The sequence below is a fragment of the Manis pentadactyla genome, chromosome 9 (assembly GCF_030020395.1).
Source record: "Manis pentadactyla isolate mManPen7 chromosome 9, mManPen7.hap1, whole genome shotgun sequence".
Taxonomy (NCBI): domain Eukaryota; kingdom Metazoa; phylum Chordata; class Mammalia; order Pholidota; family Manidae; genus Manis; species Manis pentadactyla.
Window position 1 is genome coordinate 92540683 of NC_080027.1, and position 8167 is coordinate 92548849.

An 8167-nucleotide genomic window follows, 5' to 3' on the forward strand; every position below is an offset into this window, starting at 1 on the left:
CTGCGTCCTTCTGTTACGGAAAATACTGAAAAAACCTGGACTGGATCACTGATGGAAGATCCAAGCGGCATTCAGAGGTCTTGGAGTGTTGAGGCTTTATTTCACACCAGCGGGCTCAAAGAGGCGCAATCCCCCAAAAGTCTGAGCCCGGAACAAAGGCAAAGGGAGCAATATATATCTTTCTGCTTCAGTATCTGTAACATTCCTACTTGCACAGCAAGCGAGCAGGCAAGGGGGAGGGAGTTTAGGGAGTGAACCTGGGGAGTGGGGGCTGGGCAGAGCCGGGGGAGGGGGGTGAAGGGGAGGAGAAAATTAAGGGAGTTTCTGTTGTCTGCTAAGAAGAGCAGCAGAAGGGAGCCACCTGGACTAGATTGCTGTCGTAAGTTTTTCCCTATCACTTACTCATTTTAAGAGGCAAAAAGTCCTCTGTAGTGGAAAGCTGTGACATCCTGAAAACAATGGCTTGATCCCATGTATTGTTAATGGATTTCAGCCAGGGCAAATTCGCTATGGATTCAGTGTGACCAAAAAAATTGACCGCAAAAGGCTCTTTGGGGTAAAAGGGTCTTACAAAACTGCAGTCCAGCGCATCTCTCTCTTCTGCTCAAGCAGCAACCACCGGCCCCCTCCGCCCTTCTCCAGTACAGATAAGCCCTCTGTTACCCAGGTAATTACCCATTGATATGGAGATGAAGGTGCAAATGAACCAAAGCCTACTTCTTTACACCTCTGAACGCCTGTTGATATGCAGATGTACCAAAGCCAGGCAAGATATTCTGGAAATATGACAATTTTACCCACATCCCACCTTTTGTAAATTTTTCTTATTTCATCTATGTTTGTTTTAGTTTCTGGAATTGGTTATATGCCACTCAAATTGAATATGTTTATCCCAGCTTAGAAACACAGGTCCTTTCCATCTTCATGTTCAGTTTTGAACTTTTTTTAGACCCTTCCATTATGATTTCTATATTATTTTCACAGATATCTAAGCTGTGCTCATTCATAATTACCATTTCTGCCCTGTATTTCACTTCCTTAAAAGGAAACTCTTACAAGATGTATTTTTTTCCTATGTTTACTATTTTTAGATGTTTTCACTTTAGGCATCCTCACATTCTGATCACAATCTTCTCTCCTTTATTACTCATTGATGCTTTCACCCTAGGGATTCTCACCTAGCAAAGGAGCTACTGATGTCTTTGCAATTTTCCTTACATCTCTCACTTTTTTTTATGTCTAAACGAATCACAAACCTAACAGCTCAAACAGATATCTATTTCCTCTTGAACTTACTCTGCTTTCTGTCCTTCGGTCTCACTAAATAGCACAATCTACCTAACTACTCAAGATAAAACTTAGAAATCACCTATCACTTCTCCTTTCCTCATTACTCACATTCAAAACCACCAGTTCCTCTAATTCTAAAATAGATGTCAGCACCTTCACTGCCTCTGTTTCTACTCACCATTTCACTTTACTTTCTTCTCTGCCTAGATTGCAATAGCTTAGTTGCTTTTTCTGTTCCAGTAGATCCCCACGTAAGCCCAAATTTGTGTTCTATAGGTGACATGTAAACTGGCTTCTGCTTACTGCCCTTGACACATCTCCTGCCATGCTCAGCCATATGAGTTTTGCTTGTTTTTTTGTTTCTACTGTTTTACAAAATATTAAACATATTCCCAATATTGAGTCTTTACCCTTGTTGATCATTCTGCTGGGGATGCTCTGTTCCTAACTTTGATTGGATCATCCTTTCTTGCCATGAAGGCTTTAGTCCACATGTGACCTCCACTGAGATAGCTTTTGATTGCTCAAACTACCAACTACCATCCCTTTTCCTCACTTTAATTAAGCCCAGTTGCTTCATACTTTATTTGTATTATTCTGTTAATAGTGAAACTAACATTTTCATGTTCTTTTTTTATTTTTACCTTTTTTTATGTGCTATCTTCCCATATTAGAATATATTCTTGTTGTGCCCAAAGTCATGAATCCCAGAAGACCACCAAGGAGCCAACACTGATGCAAAAGCAAAGAGCCTTTATTCAAGCTAGCTCGAGCTCAATCTCTCACCTACACCAATGCAGTGGCAAGATGCCAGAGAAAGAGATCAAGTTTCAATACCACAAAGGTTTTATGGTGTTCTAGGGCAGTTGGTGTGGTGATGGTCGTGGCTCTGGCTGATTGGCTGGATCTAGGGGTAGTTGGTGGGGTGATAGGTTGTGGCTCTGGTCAATTGGCAGGGTCTAAGGGTGGTGGGTGAGCTCTTTGCTGACTGGAGAAGAGACCAAGCTCCGATTGGGTGAAATAGGATCCAGGTCCTGATTGGCTGAGGTAGGATCTGAGTCCCAATTGGCTGAAATAGAATCTGGGAGCTTGCCCTTTCATTCCTCCCTTTCTCTGGATCTTAAGAAGGGACCCAATCATGGGTCTAATAAGGTTTTGCAGTTGTAAGGAGATAAAGGCTGATAATGTAGTCTTAGCACCATTAGCTGGAAAAGTTATCAGTTTATTGAGGATACATGGTCTAAAGGTAACAAGATTACTAGGGGCTTGTATTGAGCATGGAGGACTATCAGTTGGACGGCCCCCATGTGGTCTCTGACAATATGGACCAGCCTGTTGATAATATAGGGCCTAAGGGTTAGTAAAAGGAGTAGGATGGCAAGGGGTCCTTGAATATTAAAGATAATTTCCTGCCTTGATTTCTCTCTGGAACACTGGCGCCTTGGTTCGGGCGCACATCAAAAGACTGCGTGCCCAGCCTGTAAGGTGGGCTGAGATATTGTCTATTTGCTAAAGAAACCTGCCTTTTACTATGCCGTCTGCATGCTAAGTCAATTGCTCAGCTTGCAAAATTACCTAGTCAGATCTGAAGGAGGGAAGACAGCACATAGGCCTGGGCCTTTTAGTATGCTAAAGTGACTCTTATATACAATTACAAATGATTAGCATAATAAAACATGTGCTACTCTTCTTTATCTGGGGAACGTTAACTGATCTCACTGAAGAATGATTCTAGAGCTTAATGTTCAACACAGTTTTAGTACGGGGGGGGGGGGGGTTCCAGCATGTAGTTACATTGCTCTGATTGCAAATATCCTGCCTTGCTTTCTTTAGAGGCTCTCACTTTATTCTGTCTAAGCCTATGGTCCCTGTCTCATTCTCCCTTCTACAGATAAAAACTCTAGCTGCTGCTAGGGAAAAGGGGCGATGACCACTCTGGCTGCTTCGTGCTGTGAAGGGGGCACAGTAAAGGGTGCAGCTAGGTCTCTATCACTGGTCAGTTGAGAGGGCTTCGGAAGACTGGTGCTTCTATTCTGGGTTTCATTTCTATTACTATTTGCAGTTTTGTGGCTTCTAGGCAAGATAAAACAAATTGTGTTTTATCTGTAGCAATATCCGGAGTTGGATTTTCATTATGGAAGGACAAACTTGATGAGATTAAGAGTGCATGGTTGAATATGAGAACTAGAAATATGAAGACTCTAATTGAGGATCATAGTCAGGTATTATGTGGAAACTAGAATTCTGGATATTAGAATTTAGTATAGATAAGACAGCATTATTGAAACAACACTTTTCTCTAAAATCACCCTTATTTTTATTAGAATTAGCTAGATTAAGAAAACAATTAAGAGTTGGCTTGATTATTTGCATAAGTGCAGCAAGAAGAGCAATTGATTACATAGGCTCTTTTAAACATGCCTTGCTGGAACTTTTTGTAAGGAATTTCAGATTGAACTTTTAAAGGCCTCTTGAGGCCAGACAGCCAAGCCAGACTTGCCATCAGGTTTTGCCTGCAGTAGCTGTAGATTTGGGTGAATTCCTCTCTTCTTGAGGTTCCTGCACCTGCCAGGAAGTGATCTTCCTTACTCACCTGGTAAGGCTGCTGGGAACTCTGTAAGCAAGGTACCAGCCCAGTTCTTCTAAGGGGCTTTGTTAGCTTTATAAAGTCAACCTTAGTTCCTTAAAGCTGTCCATATCTGAGTTTATGCACGTGTCTCTCAGGTATGACATTCCAGTCAAAGCCTTGGTAGTATAACCAGTGTTTTTAATTGGTCCTCTTACAAGGAATGCAGGTTCTTATTGAACTTATGCAAATAAACATACTGCCATGAAACATAAAAATACTGAAAGCTTTTAAATTCTTGAGGGGTCAGGTAGAGAGAAAGATAAATGTTTCAATTCTGCTTATAAAGGTATTGTCATTCATGAAACTGTTGTCAGCTTAAGAGAAAAAAAGCTTTAAACACTTTATGAGCAACATTTGAAACAAAAAGCTACAAAATCATCTTTCTTAGTTTACTTAAACCTATGTAAGCAATACCTGTTCTGCTGAAATCTAGTTTTTTACTAGCTTAGGAGTAATAAAACAGTGGCTATAAATGACAAAAGACTTACAAATGACAATGGTTAAAGATCTGATGAGAGCTTCCTGTAAGGCAGTTGACTTAAGGAAATTCGGATATTTCTGTAACAAAAAAAACATTCAGTAACAAAGTTTAGCATTATTCTCTTTGACAGTGCTTTCCTGGTAGATATATATATATATCAGATTAATAAGCCAAATTAGTCAAACACTTTCTCCAATGAGAAAAAAAAAATTCCCCTGACATGTTCAAGGGGCCCTCTGGAAAATATCAGAATTAACTAGAGGTAAAAGTATCTTTTTGAATTTGATTTTTTTTTGGCACTTGCTTAAATAGGATTATAGGTTGCCATGAAGCAATACTTATCCATTTAACCAGAATGACAACAAAATACCTCAAAGGCAAATAAAGAAGGTTACACAGTTGTTAGCAAACTTTAGCTTTTAGTCTTTTAAATATTAAGATGTCATTTTCTTAAATATTCAGACAACTCATTGAGATTTTAAGCATGAGAAACTTCTTTGATAAAACAATTAGAAAGCCTTTTGCAATCTTTCCACATGAAGAGCAGACTAACAGTTTAAGAAAACTTGGTCTTTTTAACTGAAAACAAAATTCTAATTTTGCTGTGTACTTGATACCAAGATTCATTTGCTTTAATTTTATATAGCATGACCATATTAAATTCTTCCAAAGCTTTCTACAACCTTCTTCTTATATTTAGATTACTCTTTCTAAATAAACAGCTGTACTTTACAATAAAATTACTTTCTTTTATCAAAAGACACGTTCTTTAGCATGCAGAAATGTTTTCCTTATTACTTTAAGTAGTTTTAATTAGAACTTAAACCATTAGGTACCTTAATTTCTAGTGAACACTGAGAAGCAGGCTATTGTAAACTGTTACACTAGCATTCTTTAGATTGACAAATTTATAAACATTTTATAATTTCTGTAACTATGAGCTTTACAGCACAATCTCTCACTAAACAAAGTATATCAATTTAGCAAAACTTTAAGATTTTAGGTTACTACAAAGATTCTCAGGCTGCAGGTAGGTATACACACTGTAACACACAATTAAAAAGGTGTTCACTTGCCACACTCATTTAGTTCACTCATTCGTAACAACTATGCTAGATTACTTACAAGACCTTTACTGAATATTAGACAAAGCCAAGCCTTTAAGCATTTTATTCTTAAAAGATTTAGCAGATAACATCGACTTAAATGACCTTAGGTAAACTTAGGCAGCTGATAACTACAAGGACATGCCTGCCTCAGGCAAACCCAAATTAGCATTAATGCTTAACATTTTTTAAATCAGATTTACTGGAAGTTTTAGGATGCCCAATTTTCACAAGCACTTGTCTTTAAATCAATTTCATTAATACCATCCGGAGGTAGAAAGATATTTTCATTTACACACTTAGACACACAAACATACAGACTGAGACATAATGATAAGGTTCCCTCTGGCAGCCATCCGACATTGAAAACTGGCTATTCACTAGAACAAAAAGTCTGCCACCAACCCTTCTGGACTTCCACACTGAGGTTGTAAAAGAGTGGTTGGATTAAATGTTCCCTCCGGCAGCCAGCCAACTTTAAAGGATGGCCACTCGGAGGTGCAGAAAACACGAAATTTTCCCTGACGTCCATGCTCAAATTGTGAGCTCTCTCCCTAACGTCTGAGAAACATGGTCTGTCATGAGAGAGAAGGGGGTCGTCTGCGTCTGTCCCATTTCTTCTGTCACTAAGACTAAGACAAACATGACAAACAACAAACAGGTGCCTACAGAAAAGAATCTGCCACCACTGCGGAGGCAAAACTGAAAGTAAGTTGAGGGCCTGTCGGACTGCAGCAGCAGCCGACTTTCCTCACAGATGAAGACCTCGTCCTCCAGATGGGGGCAAGGGACGTCTCCCAAGACCCCCGGTCGACGACTTGCCAGTGCGTCCGCCTAAGTCAATGCCGACCCTGGTACAGATTGGAGCTCCTACAGGCTTATACAGGCTTCAGGCTTGTTCGCGAACAAAAACAGTGAGACACAGATAAAGACAGAGTGAGACACAGGCAGACAAGGACAGACAAATAACTGAGTGCACTCACCAGCTGGCACAGGGCCCTCTGGGTCGGGAGTCCTGGGGGTCTCTGGGATCCCAGACGAGCCCCCAAATGTTGTGCCCAAAGTCACGAATCCCAGAAGACCACCAAGGAGCCAACACCGATGCAAAAGCAAAGAGCCTTTATTCAAGGTAGCTCGAGCTCAATCTCTCATCTACACCAATGCAGTGGCAAGATGCCAGAGAAAGAGAGCGCGTTTCAATACCACAACGGTTTTATGGGGTTCTAGGGCAGTTGGTGTGGTGATGGTCGTGGCTCTGGCTGATTGGCTGTATCTAGGGGTAGTTGGTGGGGTGATAGGTCATGGCTCTGTCAATTGGCAGGGTCTAAGGGTGGTGGGTGAGCTCTTTGCTGACTGGAGAGGAGACCAAGCTCTGAATGGGTGAAATAGGATCCAGGTCCTGATTGGCTGAGGTAGGATCCGGGTCCCAATTGGCTGAAATAGAATCTGGGAGGTTGCCCTTTCCTTCTAAGGAAACACTCTCCTTTACTATTATGTTCATGTGGGCCCAGAGTGAAAATCAATGAATACTTGTTAAATTAGTGACTGAATAAGGAAATAAATCAACTTTGAAAGTGAGGATTCTTTTATATACTAATCTAGAGAATTATAGCTAGGATGCATCTTAGAGTTATCTAATCCAATGGGACTCATTTTGTAAACCAGGGAGCTAGGCCAGGTTATATTATGCAACCTGCTGAAATTCACACAGATAGCCACTAGAAGAATTAAAACTGTAATGTGTAGTCCCCATAACATGCATAAAAACTGAAAGAAAGAAAGAAATGATCAGTTGTTTTTCATATGACTTTGTCACATCACCCGTTACTCCATTAGGCACCTGTATTTTCTTTCAAATTTATTCTTACAAAGTAATAGCATAATAAATGAGGTAGTGCGAAAGGACAAAGTTTTATCTAGACTACCTGTCTCAACTCAGTAAACAGCTTAGAAGTTTTCACTGCCATTCATACAACAAAAACCAAACAAATTGAAAATCACTGACTTGGATAAACCAGAAAATGGAAGTCATGAGGCAAACCACCACTCTGAAATATGGAAAGGCAGACAAACACAGAGAGTCACAGTCACCATCTGTGAACCCAAATCAGAAACCACTGGAGCCATTAACTAGTAGGAACATTTAAATGGTAATTTTGACATATTGCTGGAGATTGACTATGGACTAGCAAGAAAGTATGAAATTCATGGAGGCTATTGTCTTAGGGGTCCTCCATGTAAGATAAATTTTAGCCGAAATAAGCAGGCGAAGAGAGGCAACAAAGGGCCAGGCAGTTTATTTGAATGCTCCCAGGTGAGATTCCCTAGTCTATGGAAATGGAGGCTGGGGAAGTCGCATTCAGCAGGGCAGGCAGTGAGTTTTTAAAGAAGGTAGGGGGAGGCAGAGCTTAGGTTTACAGCAGTGTGAGGGTTGGCTAGCCTAAGGCACATTTTTCAGGTTGGGAGGGGGCAGCAGCCGGGGACTTTAGCATGTCATCAGTGTTTGGCATGCTCACTCCTCCCCCCAGTGCCTTCAACCTTACACTCCACACATTCACAGGTTTTATATCCAGGACTCCACAGGTTCTTATATTCAAGGGCCAAGAAACATTCCCATTTTAGCTCTTGCAGGGCAGGAGGGCTGTAGAATAACCATTGTGA

General features: G+C 40.7%; 1 long non-coding RNA gene across 1 annotated transcript; it reads right to left on the reverse strand.

Moving 5' to 3' along the window:
• Positions 1 to 3347: 3347 nt before the first annotated feature.
• Positions 3348 to 6796, reverse strand: LOC130684933 (uncharacterized). The gene is made up of 3 exons (XR_008999312.1): positions 6490 to 6796; positions 4408 to 4477; positions 3348 to 3363 (listed from the first exon to the last, which is right to left on the reverse strand). It is a non-coding gene; the product is annotated as an uncharacterized LOC130684933 (long non-coding RNA).
• Between the last annotated feature and the right edge of the window lie 1371 nt (positions 6797 to 8167).